Here is a 17,539-nt window from a genome sequence, read left to right on the forward strand (position 1 = left end):
TCTAACTTGCAGACAGATGACAACTGTATAGGTGCTTGAAGTAATGCATCTACTGTTCCTTCCAAAATGCAACAACTCTGCCCTCTGACTCCCAATTATTTTCTGGTATTTTGAAATTGACCGGAAACATCATTCAAGAGCTATAATATTGCATTCACAGAAAAATTACAAGCTCAGCACAAGACCTTAAAGTAAACTAAAAAGTTGCTAAGACACCACCAATTTAGTAAGACATTCCATTTTATATCATGCAACTTAGTGCAGCAGTTTTAGAAATGGGAACACCTATGCTACCCAAAGGACAGCTTTGCATAGTAAACATTAGTTACATGTAGTGACCTACTTCACTATTTTAGTTAAGGAACACAGCCACAGCTAGCTTACACACCTCTGATCATTAGTGTATTTCCACAGAATTATGCAGCACTATTTAATACTTAATTAAATATTCATCATATTCTGTAGCAACAGTATAATATGCAAGAAGCCAAGAACGCAGAAGTAGTACCATTTTGCAAGCCTCAGTATTCATGCTTTGTGTCATCCAATCACGGACAATTTTGAAAGTCTTACCTTGGACGTAGTACAAAAGTCAAACTTCTTCCAGATCTTTGTCCTTCTGGTAAAGATTCACTTTGGAGACTCCTTCTTGTATATTAGCGGTGAACAAAGCAGAAGACCCTGTGAGTCTGAAATTAGTAACATGGAAGAATTGACTAATTTCTCTCCTAGTTCAACACAATATTCAATAAAATCTACAGCTCAAGAACTGCTTAGTAGCAACTTCTAGACTGGAACTAATAAAATACATGAACCCCTGACGGTGCCAAGTTAGCCAAGAAGTTCCTACATGTCTAAGGTAATGCAGCAAAAGATCACACGAATGCCTTTCACTTGTTAGAGATGAAAGTATGAAGTGATCTAAGCTACACCATTCCATGGCCACTACTTGCCAAAAAACTCCCACTGTCAGTATGTACCACCTCCACAGAGGTGTAAGCAACTCCATTTCCAAGCCAGGAATATGTACAACCATGTGACAGAGAGAGCCTGCACACATTTATGCATATGCATGCATGTTTAAGTGGAGAGAGGATGGAAAAGTCTGGCATACTAATGCAATCATTTGTAAAACTATATCCAGATCCTGGACTTGAAGGAAAAAAAAAGACTAAAAGTTGAGATTCAAACTTACTCTAAAGCACCATGACAAAGAAGCCACTACAGACTTCTTCAAATTCAAAAGCAGAAACACACCTGACTATTGACCAAAATTATCGTGGTCATGAGAAAGAAACAAAGTTGCTTTTCTCACAAATGCAGGAGAGGGCTATCACAGCTAAACCCACTATGACTAGATATACCAGTATGTAACTTCTGCAGCACAAATGGGAGTAAAGCCTTCTCCTCTTTCAGAGATGTCTACATGTAGCAACTAGGATGACAGCTTCTCTTGACAGGCCTGGACAAAGAGGGAAGTGAACCAACCTCAGAGAAACTGAGATTTAGTTTCCTTCTCCAGTATCTTTCTTTCCCCCCAGTAACTTCAAACAACAAATGCTCTACAAATTGCTTTGATTACAACAAGGTTCAGAGTAATGCGTGAAAGCAAGTGAGAGACAAGACATATTCATCACTATAAAGTTCTAAAACTTCTTTTACTGTTGTGATCCTAGAGTATTTCTCTTTTCTTTCTTAGATGAAATGAGCTTGTTCAATGAATATACCTTGCTTATTCCATGCTTACTCAATAGGTAGGTTTCAGGTAACTTATGCTTAATATCAGAAATAGCCAACAAGAGTAACTGATTATGTTCAAGCTATTTTAATTAGGAACACCAGAAATAAATGCCCCTCACAAAAGTAATCAAGCTTCCAAACAAAACAAAATGTATTGATTAGTTTGGCTACTTAGGTCCCTGCCATAGGTGATTCTTCAAAGAATGATTCAGAGCAGAGGGGACCTACAAGGTCATCCAGTTCAATTTCCTTCTCAAAGTGCAGTGAATGTTGAACTCCTCACCAGCTGGTTTGGCCTTTATCCACCCAGATCCTAAAAACCTCCACAGAGCCTTACAAGGTTACCTCCTATAATCTATTAACAATCACCCTTACAGTAAGAATTTTTCAACGTATTTCATTTTCATTTCAATTTATGACCACTGTCTCTTGTCTTCCCACTGTGCATCTCCATAAAGAGACTGGCTCCATCTTCTTGGTATCCATCCTTGTACATACCAGATGGTTGGTATCCGGTTCCTCCTAAGCATCTCTTCTCCAGGGTAAACAAGGCCACAAAAGGCTCTCACGGTATCCCCTCACAGGTCACGTACTCCAGCTCCCGAACCATCTTGGTGGACTTGCCCTAAGCTTATCAGCGTTGTTCTTGTTGGACGTAGGGAGAACAGGAGCAAAACTGGACACAGTATTACAGATGTGGTTTGGGAGCGTCCAGAACAAATGTCAACTAAGAGGGAACAAAGCTGTTTGTTGCCATCACCACCAGGGTGAACTGCTGACTTGTATTCAGCCTACTGTTCAGCAGAATTAGGTCCTTCTCAGCCGAGCTACAACCCAACCAGTCTGTAGCACTGCAGGAAGGTTACTGATCCTAGAAGCAGCACTTGGCATGTGCCCTCGTTGAACTTCATCAGATTCCTATGGGCCCACTCCTCTAGCCTTTCTGAGTACTTCAGGATGTCTGACCTGCCTTTGAGCCCCCCAGTTCTGTGTCTGCCACATACCTGAGGAAGGTGCATTCCACTTCCTCCTCAGATCATTGAAAAAGACATTAAAAAAAGAGTAGGTCACAGCAGACCCTTGAGGAGCTCCAGTTTAACTGCTGTCCAGACCGAGTATGAACCATCAGCCACCCGCCAATATGACTCTTCAACCAGTTTTCCCTTGTCTAGTCATCCTCCCATTCAGACCATAAACAGGAGTATGCTGTGGGACACAGTAAAAATCATTGTTAAGGTCAAAGTAAAAAAACATCCACTGCTCTCCTCTCAGCTGAAGACCTAGTCATTTGACAGAAGTCAGTCAGGTTGGTCAAGCATGACTGATCCACGGTAAAGCCACGCTGACAATTTCCAGTCATCTCCTTTTTCAAGGGCCCAGAAATGTTCTGCTACAGGTTGATACAAAATACTTATTGATAGTGCTACCCAGGTAAAGCAGTATTTAATGCTTTTATCAAGTGAAATAGGAAGTCATCTTTATTACATAACATAGCAAGGATGCCTGATACAGTCAACAGGAACCATCTCTAGGCTTCAACAATTTGTAGAATTCAAATGTTCCAAAGCCTAAATATAAGAACTCTGTGCATAAAAATAAGCAGGTCTCAACAGATAAACACAGCCATCAAACAATTGAGTTTCTGGCTAATTTTCAAGGTATCTGGCAACAAGACAGTAATAGCAGAGGTTATGAAAAGAAAAACTTAATGTTCATAACTCTACCTAAAATTTATTATAGAAACTGGTGGCAGAGGAAGGGATGAGAAAGGAGTGGAAAAGAACAGCAAATGGTCAAGAAAACTTAAACATGTTTCATTATGCACATTAGAAAATTTCTGAAATTCAGATTGCTTACACCTTTTCAGATTGTTTGAATTTCTCCTGGAGTGTACTGAAAGAAAATCTATTTTACTGAAACCTCTGAACTTGAACAAATTCAGGAACTCCTGGACACAAAAACAGTCAGCACCTGACAAACAACTGCAAACTCTAGTCTTTACCAGTGATGAGATTACTCATGTTTCACCCGAAATACTTCAGTCCCTTTGCAGTTCCCCAAAACCTATGCTTGAATCAGGGAGTCGATAAGATATTCCAGCTTCACATTAAGCAGTGAACAATGCCAACTCCACAGAGGATGAGCAGGGGCAGTCATCTTATCCCCTAGGGACATTTGCAAACGTGACAAAAAGCACAGAAAAACAGCCTGACTCGCTCAGGAACTTTCTGGCAAACTCCTTACCATGACCGTTCTATGTAAAGTTTTGGGTTCTGCTGTATTCTCATGTGCCTACAGAATAAAGACATTCTTGTCAGCAAGAGCTGATATTTAATTAAACCAGAACGACTGCTGCAAAGGGAGTCGTATCAACATCTGTAGCAGGCTATGCATTTGGGGAAAATCAAGAAGACAACGGGCATTTTTAATTTAGTTACAATAGAGGTTTTAACATCAACATTTAATTACATGCTCTTTTACTTTAGGATTGTAACACAGCTTCTGACACTGCTAACACTGTCACAGTTATATGACTTCCAGTACGATCTTCTCTTCATCAGCAGTAATGTTCCAAGTAAATTTAGGACTTCTACTCGCAAGATAGGTCATCGGATATCCAGACAATTAGTGTTAAGAACCAATGTTAATAATAACACCTTAAAAGAACCTTCTTTGAAACATCTCACAGTGAAGTCTTACAACAAGTTAGGCTAAGGTAAATTGGTAACTGCTGTAAGCTGACCTCCTGCCACGCGTACTTCATACTCCAACTTTTGGATCAGTAGTTGCTCTCATATCCTGACGTATAAGGCTGATTCAAGAAGTTAAACTAAGAGACAATTAACCTCAGCAATACCCAACATACACACATCGCATAACTCTCTCACCATGAGCGGAGACACAGTCAAGTATCAGCATGAGGAGGAAGAGAAGCACATGGTCAGAGGCAGAAGACTGCAGAAATACAGCAGCACTAACATACTTAGGTAACTATACGAAAACCTCTTCCTTAATGAAACAGTCAAGATTATGAGTGGGTTCCAGAAGCAAATGGCTGCGTGCATACAGAGGCCTAACAAGAACTCCCTTTTCTGTACTGTATCAACATTGAAAAGTGGTGAAAAAAACAAACGATTCTAAGCACCTTTAACTAAGAAGAGGAATACCAGATGGTCACCAACTAGGCAGCATGTAGCAGAAAGCTGTTTGGGAAGAGAGAATGAACTCCCCACGACGAAGAGACAAAAACAAAGCTATATTGTGTACATTATGTGAGCCAGCTTCCCAGATGTTACATCCATTGTTTTTAAACAGCTGCAAAGAAATAACAACAGTGCCTGGCTGACAAAGGAAGCAGATATATCTAGTGCCCAGCACTCTCACTGAGGTAGCATAAGATCTAATGACTAGAAACCAACATAGAAGAAATTCAGAATTGAAAACTCAGCTTCAACTGAATTACACGCTAGCTGCTTCAACCATGCTGGGTTTACCTTTGTCCTGTCTCTAGGGTTGTGAAGGCACTACCCTTTGGCAGTTGAACCAAACAAGCATTACTGTGTTTTCCCCTCTTAATGGAAAAACTATTCTGGGTCACATCAGCCCACTCTAATTTTCCTTTCCTTCTCTGAACATGGCAGTTTAGTCCAAGTACATGCTTTCAGTCATCCAAAGACCTTCTAGGAATCTTCACTTCGTCAGCAACAGTGATGTGAGTCTACCAATTCCATGACACCTTAAATCCATAATAAGAATAGATCATGCCATGAATTAAGCTTTCCTCTATCTGCAGGACTTTTTACAAAGTTCAGGGAGGAAAACAAAAGCTTTTATACAGTTCAGGGAAAAACACTACAGAATAAAGCTTCTCCCAGTCCCCCTCAAACCTTCTCAACAAGCGACATAACAGGAGAATATGAGCTCAAAGAAACTACGCATCAACAACAATAAGGAGAGCGAATGAAGAATAATACAAAGAAGCTCCTCCCCATCTCACCCAGCAATACAAACGTCAATGGCCAAATTATATTTGTTGGTTTTTACCCATGCCAGTATCCAAGAGTTAGGAAACCTCTGAAAGGCAAATAATTCCAGTAGGCTAGGGGCAAACAGCAGAATTTGATAAGAGACTGCATATCTGCTGATAAAAGTATTTCACGTGATGAACAGAAAATTGAACCCTGTGGTAAGAGAATAAGGAAGAATACTCCTCCATGAATAGCATGCTCTGGATTAGCTTACGTTCTCAGTGAATTTATGACTTCAGTCCTTTAGAAAGCATTGTAGTTTTCTCCCTCACTAAGAACACTGCTTTCGGTTTCCTCTTCTGCCTCATTTCAGTTTCTCTCCTGCAGTAACAGTATCAGACTTTGACCCAAGGAAAGGAGAGTATTAACACCAAGTGGAAAGAATCAACAGCTCTGAAACTGGAACAAAATAAGCAGTGCAGAAGAAAGTTCTCTCACAGGTAGTCCAGGTTGTACTTTTTGTACTAGTGATAGCTTAAGATGATTACTAAAAAGATGACAAATAGCAGAAAAGGATGATGGAGATTCCAATACACTGTTCTAGGACCATTACTTACTTTAGAAAGGTTTCAAGCACAAATTGGACAATTCATGACATACCTAAGCTGTCATGCTTGCTTTGTATGCCAGAGCTGCTGTGTTAATCAGTGCCTCAATAAACAAACAAACAAGACTTATGGAGGAAGGGACAATATGGAAAGGCATATTAAGAAGCTTTCCACATTAGCTTTGTATTTGTGAAACTGACAACATAATCAGGTTTCAAATCTGGACAAACCTTGAGATACTTTTAAACAAAGAGTTACTTCAGTTACAGAATTGCTACCCAAAGTTTCTGTGTTTATACAAAACACATTTGAATCTGGTAACCCTGAACAGAACACTGCAACTAGTAACTGACTAGTGCTTTTCCTACATGCAGCCCTACTTTCCCTCTGTACAGATTCAGATGTATAGAAAACTTCAGATTGAGAATATCATGGTCACTAAATATATCTGAAAATATACAGTATTTTTCAAGAAAAATATTTTCCAAATGTAAATTAATAAAGGGTTTAAAAAAAAACATTTCAGAGTACTTTCCCCAGTGACATTTTTCTGACCATGCTGAATTCTGTTCCCTGCCATTGGCAACAGCAGCGCACGAGCTCATTTCAAGAATCCTGAACTATACTTCAATTTTACTTCTTCCCCTCTGACTCTAAGTCAAGCCCCATTTCACTTGATGTTAAAAAAAATAACAAATTGTTTTGACAGTCTAATCTTATCCCCTTCCCTCCACAAGTCAGATATTCTAAGTTGCCAGTTTTCCTTTTTTTCTTTAAATTAAAACAATACTGCAAAAATACTCAAAACCACATAGTAAGCTGCTATGGTTAACAACAGCCACTATTCTGAGTTCATCAAATATTTTAGAGAAGTTCTTTTCTGGCCTAAAATTGTGTGTTTGGTGCATTCTAGTTAAGAAATTGAGGCGTCATCCTACCAGATTTAATGTTACAAGCTAGATATTGACCTTCAATTGCTCTTAACCTCCATCACTCTCACACTGAAATATAGTAACAAAACATACAGAAGCATAGACATGGTTCAGCATAAGGCAAACCGAAGGGGAAACAGAAGTGTAATAAATTCTATCATTTACTATAATATAAAAGTAGGATATGAAACACCAATGTCACTACGGCAGAGTCTTAACAATGCCTTTCTTCACATCACACGAAAGCCTAATTATTACTTCAATTTTAAAACGCAGGAAAATGTTAAACTATAGCTTTTACCATTTATAAAAAACAGATGAGCTCTCAAGGCCTGCCTCCAGAGGAGACTGCACAGCTATTTGACTCTAGCAGATATTGCCCCTTACCAACGTAGTCATCCACAAAGGTGGTATGCTTGTCTTTTCCTTGATCCCACAAACGACTATTAAAAGAGAGAATCACCTTAAACTGCTTCCAGTTTCTTTACATTGTAAGAGATGCACAGAATCTGAAGTACAGTTCGTTGGAAAAACCTTCCACAAAATAAGCAACTGCTGTTATTAAAGCATCTTTTAAATGACTGAATGCCTATGAATATCTAGGTTATGTTTTAAACAGCAGTTCGATTGCGGTGCACTTATGGAGGAATTACAGAACAGGTTTCACACACACCCTCCCCCCAGCTCTAGCTACTGTTTTCACAAGATTGTTTACATTTTGCTTATGTATAAAACACCTACTATTTGAAGTTTTATGCAGAACCTTCTACTAGTTTAGAAAGCATGCTCCTCAGAGTAACATCATCAGCCAGAACCTAGACTTTGGATGATTCCAATAAATTCATCCACCAACCTAAGCAACCAGTAAGGAGAAGAGTAGGAAACAATGAATCCAGATCAAGTACTGGGTATTTTAATATTATCATTAGTAGTACGACAGTATTTTTCACACACCCCATAAAAGAACATTAGAAAAAGACTTTATTTCATAGAAAAGGAAAAGTGAAATAAAAAATCCCTTGCTGTAATATGTCTCCTGGAAAAGCGGTAAAGACAGAGAAAACACAACAAGCTAACAAACAGATAAACATCACATCTGAGGAGTCAGTCTGATACACCTATAGGCAGTAGTCCCACAATTACCGGATAACACTCACTAAAGATGCCTGTAAATCCCACCTGTAATTAAACATTGTTAATAACCTCCTTAGAGGCACCACTTCAGTTCTTACTGACAACACCCAAAGTGAGATGTTCGTGACTCTTAACAGACTGTATTGTGCACTGGGGTTCTATTGAGCTAGATGGAGCTTCTCTGCCTTCTAAGATGCAGGACTGATCACTCCCTAAAGGAGTCAATGGACTACCTCTGTTAGATCTGGATTCAAGTTTTACAACAGCTGAAATAAGAAAAGCATTTCATGTTTGTCTTGAATATGCACACTAAAGAAAAGCATCCTTTTCTTGAAAAATCAGCTATAAACAATTTTTCTCAAATAGACCACACAGAATCAAACTCAATGTTAGACAGCAGAAATAAGTGCCTGCAACTCGTATCATATCTGAAGTGAGGTCTTGTGCACAAACTGAAATGCAGAGTACCTTTTGACCAGGATGAGATTTTCTTGTTGGAATTACAACAAATAAAACAAATATTTTTTCTGCACTAGAGAAATGGAGAGCAGGAGCAGAAAGGACACAGAAAGAAACTGAGTAACATCTGTGCTAGATTCACCTTTCATACCTCTACAGCAGCTCTCTCAAGTCAGTGCTTTGAGTATAGGCCCACTTAAAATAGAAGTAAGAGGAATAATTTCTTTAGCTTTATACACCAAAGACAGAACTCTCAGAACTCAGCCTGCAGTACCACAGAGCTTCAGTACAGTATTTCTCATCCGGAAACTTTCAAAGCGCATTAGAGTTTCAGCAGCCTTCCAAGGTCACAAAGGCTTTCACAAACACAGGTCCCTACCCCCTCCAATTCCTAATCCACCACCCACAAAATCCAATCTAGCTGTACTCCAGAGGCTTCAATACATTATTCATCTTCAAAACTTTCATTCACTTCTCTCCTAGAATCATGGTCCAAAACTACCGTATGTGGTAGCAGTGTGTATTACAGTGTCTATTACAAAAGGCTAAAATATACATCAAAGCAAACTTTAGACCTGCATATATTTATTTGGAGGTGGTTTAATAAGCATGTTGGACACTCTCAAGAACTTCACCTATCCTACGCAGAAGAGATTTTTAACATCTGTTAAGAAGTTGCATAATTTCCCACTTCCAGATATGTCAACTGAAATGTTAGGGGGAGGGAAATACTTTTAACTCTTCTGGAAGAAATTTAAAATAGTGGTAAATATAAAAAGGCACTAAAACAAGAGATACCATTAGTGGAAAATAAATAAAATGCAACATTAGGAAGCCAAGCTACTCTGTATGTCCTGTCCCTCCCCCCTCCCCTCAAGTTTTGTTGAAACTGGCCACAATTCAGAAGTTAACATAAGGGTAAATATTTCAGAGATAATTAAGTCCTATGAGTTTTGTGGAAATAAACAGTCAAATCAAGGAGAGAGATCAAAACTAGTGCCCCATGAGAACCAGTGCAACAGGAGCTCAGCTACGTTACAAAAACCAACATACAGGACAGATAATGCCCCAAACACATGAAAATACTTTCAGAGTTCACAATACAGTATACCCAGAAAAATCCAACCACAAGACACAAAGCCACAGGAAGTCAGGCTTCATAACCTGCTGCTCACACAGCTAGTTTCATTCTCGATTAACCGAAGTAGAACCATGAAAGAACCACTTTCCAGAATTTATTGCGGTTCTAACACCAGTCATTTTCACTCACAATTTCAAAACCAGGGACAGTAATTTGGGAACAGAGATTCTGTTACCAGTCAAGATAAACACACAGTCCTTACTCAAAGAGCAGCAGGACAATTACTGCAGTCCTGACAACAGCACTTAGGAGGCAGGAGAAGGCAGAATCCAGGCCCTCGCAGAGCTCAACTCTCTGCAGTGCTCCAAGAAGCCTTTTAGAGATCCAGTCAGTACATTTACATTAGCACTTTAACCTGGATCAGGAGTGCACTTCCAAAGTAAATCTGTGTCACCGCACTTACTGTACTTCAGTTCACATCTCAGAGAAGTTTCCAAATGCATGATCTGGGCATCTCTCAGATTAAACTAAACCAGAACTCTGGGAAAACACCTAATACCCAGGAATGTTTGGAGTATACTTGGTCCACAGAACCATACTACAACTAGTCTAAAATCAAGCCCCATGAAGTACACACACTGCGGACACTGGGTCTGCCTAACTCACTGCTTCACTCTACAATCTTCCTCAGTTGCAGCATGCTGCCTGCTAATGTAAATATCATCAATGTGGCAGACACTGCCCATTCATTTAACAGAGCCTCAAGCAGCAGTAACTAAACCTACAGACTTAAGCTGCCAAGGTGTACCTCATTAGCCCTAAAAAGGAGAGCTGCACTGTGAATTTGAGTGTTCCTTTTCCTGGAGTAACCATGTCTGTTTTAGAAGACTTTTTAAACAACAATGAAAATACAACCCAATAACCCACATCAATGGCTCCACTGTAGCTGGTGATAGGAAAGAAAGAGCAGCACGTGCTCGATAATGCTTTATATTACTTGCACATCAGCTTAACCAGCAAAGCTGCCCAGATAAGAGGGGTTTTTGTTTTTGAATAAGCTGACCAACATAATATTCATTGTTTCAGTTTTCCACTTGAATCAAAATATCAGCTCTTTACAAATAGTTCCAACATTTGGTATTTGTGCTCTCCAGTCACCAATTTTTATTTTGCTACACAAAATTTTAAATACAAGATCATGATTTTTGAACAAATAATAACTGGCTTTAGCAGGACAGACAAAATGGCGAGAATAGGCCAAAGTGGTACTATATAAATAAGTTACAATGAAGCGTTACCTCTACTCATCAAACCATCATCATATTACTTCATTACCTCCTTGATAAAAACAATTAATTCATATACTAACAATGCAGCACCATGTTTGCCTGACACTGAGTAAAGGTCAACTTCCCACATGGGGGTGCAGACACAGAAGTAGGATTATTGAAGACATTTTCTGTTGACACACTAATCCCCTGAAAACTCCAAAGACAGACCCACGCTTTCCTTTGTGACTTAACTGGAAGTTTGTGGTCATTGACTTGTCATTACCATACACACTAAAGAGCCATCTTGAGCTCTCCAATAGCCTTGTGTGAAACATCCTTAAGCAATGCTCTTCTGAGCTGAATTCCTGTTAAGTCTAGTGAAAACAAACTTAAGCACCTAGTTGTATTATTCTTTCAAAAGAAAACTCAAGGAAAAGGTTATGTCCCATCAAAGATGCAGAGAACCTATGCCATGAGATCGTAATGTAATAACATCATAAAACACATTGAAGTAATGTTAATGAGAAACTAATGGTGCATGGGGAAAGAGTTGTGGGTGACTTATTTTTCCTAGCAGAACAATACCTGGACCTGAATAATTTCCTCTGAAATTATAAGAAAGGCTGTTATCCACTGAGATAGGGGGTTTTCCCTTCTATCATTTTGTACATGAAAACACTTTGTGCCTCGTCTCCCAATGTAAGTCTTACTAAGAGCCAGGAGACTAATTTAACCTACACTCATTGGCCACCCTTATGTTTCATCATGCCAACAATCTCTCAGAAGTTGAGATGAGCTGAACCACTCATCTCAAGAAACTCAGATGAGCCTCACCAGCTCAGTTATTTCTTACCATCTCAGGCAAAGTTTCTCAGACCAGTTTTCTTTTGGAGCGACACTCATTAATTATTCAGAATTTTTATTTGGCTTTAGCACATTATACAAATACAAATCTGTATAAGATTTATTTGCCAAATTTTAAGCAGTTTGACCAAAGTCTCCCATGCCGGATATCTGCCTAAGAGTGAAAGACGTCAGCCAAGTAGCTGAGGAGTTTGCAAAGTTGTCTGTCAAAGAAAAACAATTTTGATGATCTCTATGGAAACTCAGCATCCTCATTTCTGCATCAGGGACACATCCTTCACTGTCCATGCAAACGACTTCTCTTTTCTGGACTTTTATAGTCCGATGTTATTCAAATTTGGATGGCTTTTTTTTTTTTAAATTAAGAACCTGCAATGACTTGTCCAGATTTAGAAATTAAATTTCCTGAAGATTATATGCATACTGGATATCTGAAGAGGAGTGCTAAACCAGACCTCTCTAAGTTTCATAAAACATTTATCCTGCATTCACACTGCTAACGGCAGTGAGAATGAAGAAGGCACAGTTCACACGCTGTAAATCTATAAGCCAAATCTTGAAGATGATCCAGCATAAACACAAGCACAGATTGAAAAAAGTGACAAACAGGGAAAAAGCCAAGTTAAAAAATTTTACTTTAACAGTTTTCCAAATAAATCACCATTGCTCTCCTCCAATTTACTGAGAAGACAAATATTCAGATTCACTTGGTTTGCTAAAAGGCCCAAGGTCTGAAGGATGCTTCTCCATTTTCACAGAGAAGTGAAGAGAGACACTTGTGCAGCACCGAATTCAGAGAGAGGAAAAAACCTGTTGGACAAGGTGGTAAGAATTAATAAAAAAAAGAAAAAAGACAAAACCAAAACAGAGCAACCTGATACAACTAAGGCAGTGACCAGAAAGAATCAATATTAGAGAAAAACAACAACTATGGACACAAAGATATGCATGACCTGTTACAGTAATCACTCTCCACAATCAACACATGGAGTCTAGAGCTCAGATTCTTTCACCAAGTTCTTCCCATTCATGTGGAAGAGATCGTGCTTGCAAAAAACAGTGGTTAGCTAGCTATCTTCCGATGCTGACTGGAAAAAAACAGCCATTTACCACTTACTAAGCTACAGCAGAGTAGACCTATGTGGCAGATTCAAGTATTCCGACTGGACTGATGATCCAAGATACTACCAAATGATCAATTTCAATTTTCAGAGAGTTTTTTCAGAAATAAAACCAGCAAAAACCACACCAACATCCCCACACACACACACACACATCACAGTAGCATTTAGCTAGGTGTGCTGCAGTTTGCTTCATTCCAGATGGACAATACTCTGAATATTGTTCTATGTACAACCCCATCCCTTGCTGGGGTCTAAATAAACCCTGCTCCAAAGAATGGTATTCATTATTGTAATACAAATACTTCACAGACACAGTTTTTTTACATCCAATATTAAGAGTGGATTTTTACTGCCTTTCTCTTTTTGTAATACGGAGGCAACCTGTTCATGTAAGAAATACTCACTACTCTCAATCGTCCCCTCAGAGTGGTAGTTCTTGACACTGAGCACCTTAAAAGACTATGTTCAACACAGATTTCACAAGCTTTAATTTCAGTTGTGATGGGTTTATACTTCTGCAAGACAGGGTCTCAAGTTTAGTTAGCCAGAAGCACGCATTACTGATCACCGTTGTAAAAGTTTAAGTGAATAATGAGAACTCCACACCAAGGACAAGGAGAGAACTGGATCATCCAGGAGAATTAGTATGAGACTACTATTTTCTTTCTCTACTTCCCTACCTCACAGCTAACGTGATAAAAGAAAAATTGGTTCTATGCACTCTCTATACAGCCCTCTCCATACTACATTGTTTCCCTCATCTTGATGTTATGTGCCTTAATTAAACCACCTATCCTACATAACAACCTCCTCCAAATATCTGTGTAGAACAAGAGATGATGGGCTATGTAGACAAGTAACACATACTATCACAAACCCGCAGAACTTGGGATACACACTTGCAATTTTTCCTCATTTCCACCTGAGCCAAACAGCTTTCTGTTCTAAATGGATCATCTTTTCATAGATCTCCAACCCTCAAATGTTTATGCACTAACCCTCTTTCAAATTCAAGCATATGCCCAGTACAGAAGACTTCATACCTTCTGAACACATGCATCCAGTTAAAGTGTTAAGGTATATATAACGCACATAACAAATACATGTAATAGACACAGTTGAGCCTCTGAGCCCACACATACATGGGGCTTGTCTACACCACAGTAAGTTGCTTTTAGTTAGCTGCTGACCTGTCAACACCATTATGAGTGCTAGTTTCAGCGAAAGCTTACCCTGAAAGTTAGTGGACAATTTACCCAGTGGAACAAGCAGAACAAAATAAACAAAACCCACACCTCTAACAGAAACCCCCTGACTATACTGTAGCCTCCTTTAATCTGATAATATTCATAACAGTCAGAAATTACCTCATCTTCATTCACTTTCTTTAGTTTCTACTGGCTGTCACAACTGTAAAACACTTCGCTCCATACCAAGAGAAGCAAAGAATGCCCACAGCCTCCCACCTGCCCAGGACACACCTGCGACCACAGACCTAGTTCATCATCATTCCCCCCCCCCCCCCCCCCCCCCAAATTTCAACTTTGGCCTGCCTCAGTCAAAAATGCCTGCCTCCTCTCCCTGTACACAGACTAGAGTTCCCACTAACTCAGCAATACGAAAACTCCAGTCTCCCTTTTGCACAAATACCATTCCCCTGATACATACATGTATACATAGCCTAACATAATCTTCACCTTCTATATGCACAACCCCCATAAATTCATCCTACCCCCCTTTTTCAGACACACACAAACCTTTCAAAGACTCCACCATTCTTTCCCAATTCTAAATATCCACCCAAGCCCCCCCACTTTCTTGTTATCCCTGGAAATTTACCCACAAGAAGAGTGCATTATAAACAGAAATTTACACTGCCTGACACCTGTCACAAATACAGCAGTCCACAGTTCTACAACTCCCCGAGGCCCGCACAGACTTTTCTCGAAACAGCACCATCATGACCCCAACACGTGGCATCTGCTACATGTTTGCCAGTTTGTATCCCATGGCTCCAACAACAAATACCCAGCCTTTCAATTTCATCACAGGCGAGACACCGATTCACAGCTCCTCTCAGGTTCCCAGGACAGAGACCAGGCCGCTCGCTGCCCTAGCCCACCTCAACACACGAGAAACAGGGCTCACGCAGCTCGTGACAGCCAGGAACCTCTCTCAACTCTCAGCGCGAGCACCAGACAAACCAAGTTACACGCAGTAAGAACATGCATGCCTTTCTGTCCACATACCATCTCATATTACACACGAAGGTCTCGCACATTAAGTCTAACCACGCTGGCCACCAAAGAAAACAAGCTCAGAACCTTGCAGCAACCTGCTACCACTGCGCCTGTAAGTTGTACCTAGGCTTACCACCCAGAGCCTGCCTCCTCCACACCACTTCGAAGCCAGCCAACTTACCACCTTACTTGTAACCACACACATGAGTCTGTTTACCTATCACTCCCGAATTCACACACCTCCAGGTACCACTACCCCTAACCACATGCGGTTTCACCCACCCTCTGCATCCCCGTGGTATAAACATACCCCTCAACCTACCACAGCACACGAAACAACACACAAACAGATTTTTCCAGCTGCCTCCAGCCCACCAGGACGACTCCCTCCCTTCGAGACTAGCTGCAAATGACAGCAAACGCGTATCCCCGTTTGTATCCACCGGGTTCGCAGAGCCAGCGAGCTCTCAACTGTCAGAGAGCGCCGCGTTCGACTCCTGTCCCCTTCCAGGCGAAAGGCGCCCGGGCTCTGCCCGTGACTTCACCCCCCCCCCCCCCCCGCCAGCCACCAGCACCCAGGCCTAACGACAGCTTCTCCCTCCGGCGCCACGGCCGTACCCGCAGCTCGCCACCTCCCACCACCCCACCCCGTCGGTAAACACCGGGCCCCGCCGGCCCCCGGCCCCGGCCAATGCACAGAGGGCGGGCCCGCCGGCCCCCATCCCCGGCTGCACCGGCAGGCTCGGCTTCCTCACTTCGACGCCGTCTCTCCCCCGGGCGTCCGCCTCGGCTCCCCCGCCGAGAGGCCGTGTCAGCACGCCCCCGGCCCTCCGTGCTCCCCCGGCGGGAAGAGGCGGAGGCCGGGCCCGCTCCCCGGGGACGCGCGGGCAGCAGGCCTTGCCCGCCGCCCCTCCGGCCTCGCGCAGCAAGCCGCCGCTGCCAGACCCCGCTCACCGCCGCCCGCGCCGAGGCCCGGCCCGGCCTCTGGGCCCAGCGCGGACACGACCCGCTCGCCCGCGCCCCACGGCCGGCCCCGACCCCTCTACCTGTCGGTGGACGAGCGCCGGCGTCCGGGCCCCAGGCGGCCCAGCCCGGGTGTGTGTGGGGGGGGGAGGGGGAGGCCTGGCTCGGCCTCAGGCGCGGGCCGCCCCGCGCTGGCCGCCACCGGCCGCAGTCGCCGCCCGCTCGCGCACTCCGAGCGCCGCCAGCAGCGCGGACATGTTGGGAGCCCCTGTCCCAAAGGCCGCCGCTAGGCCCGCCCTCCCCGCCGCCCACGTCAGAGCGCTCCGGGGGGGGGCGGGCGGGGCACGGCCCACGGCCCCGCCCCCACCACCCCGCCGCCGTTCCCGGCCGGGCCGCCTCGCGTCCTTCCCAGCCTACTGGCTGCTGCTGCCGTCGCTCAACTTTTCCCGCCCCCTCCCCGGCGGGCATTGGCCTCCCGCCCTGCCGGCTCTACCCTCCCTCAGTGTCGTTGGTCGAGCCGTTCGCCGCTCACCCGCCAGCCCCGCCCCAAAGTTTTTTTCTGATTGGGCATTTCCCCTCTGCTTTGGTAACTATTGGCTGCGGCTCTTGTCAGTCAAGGCGCTAGGACACGGACTCTTTCTCCGCACTTTTTTTTTATCCGGCCTCGTAGCCTGGGCAGGACTGACGGAAGCGTCTGTCAGCGAGCGTCCTCGCCCCTCCCAGCCTCCCTCCCCCCGCCACATCCTTTCCCTCCCGCCGCGGTTTGCCTGCAGACCATTGGCTCTCAGCGCCGCCAGTCCCGCAGCCTCTCTCGCCCTGGCCGCCGCTTCACGAAATGGGCGTGAATCGGCCGGTGGGTGCCTTCTCCCGATTGGCCGTCGCCCCTGCCAGTCGGGGGGGGGGGGGGGGGGCCGGCGAGCGCTGGGGAAGGGCCGGCACGCCCCGGCGGAGCCGCAGAGCGCGCCCCGGCCCGCACGCGGCTCCGCACGGCGATTAGTCGCGGGGAGCGAGAGAGGTGCGCGGCCTCCCCCGCGTCCCATGATGGGGGGGGGGGGAGGGGAGCGAGGAGTACCCGTATGTTAGCGCGAATACATCACCGCCAGCCAATCAGGGAGCGCGGGGCCGGTCTCCTGGTCGCGGGGGAGGGGGGGGCGG

General features: G+C 43.3%; 1 protein-coding gene across 6 annotated transcripts in view; it reads right to left on the reverse strand.

Annotated features, from left to right (window-relative positions):
- Positions 1–16,643, reverse strand: part of PPM1B (protein phosphatase, Mg2+/Mn2+ dependent 1B) — a 61,723-nt gene extending 45,080 nt beyond the window's left edge. For 3 of the 6 annotated variants that reach the window (XM_075412873.1, XM_075412874.1, XM_075412872.1), the window contains exons 1-2: positions 16,468–16,642; positions 574–689 (exon numbers count right to left, since the gene is read on the reverse strand). The gene's annotated coding sequence lies outside the window, so the exon portion shown is untranslated. Of the gene's footprint in view, positions 1–573; positions 690–16,467 lie in introns of all 6 variants that reach the window. The other 3 variants (XM_075412878.1, XM_075412877.1, XM_075412875.1) reach the window with 3 other exon arrangements.
- Between the last annotated feature and the right edge of the window lie 896 nt (positions 16,644–17,539).

Source organism: Opisthocomus hoazin, chromosome 2 (assembly GCF_030867145.1).
Source record: "Opisthocomus hoazin isolate bOpiHoa1 chromosome 2, bOpiHoa1.hap1, whole genome shotgun sequence".
NCBI classification, from domain to species: Eukaryota; Metazoa; Chordata; class Aves; order Opisthocomiformes; family Opisthocomidae; genus Opisthocomus; species Opisthocomus hoazin.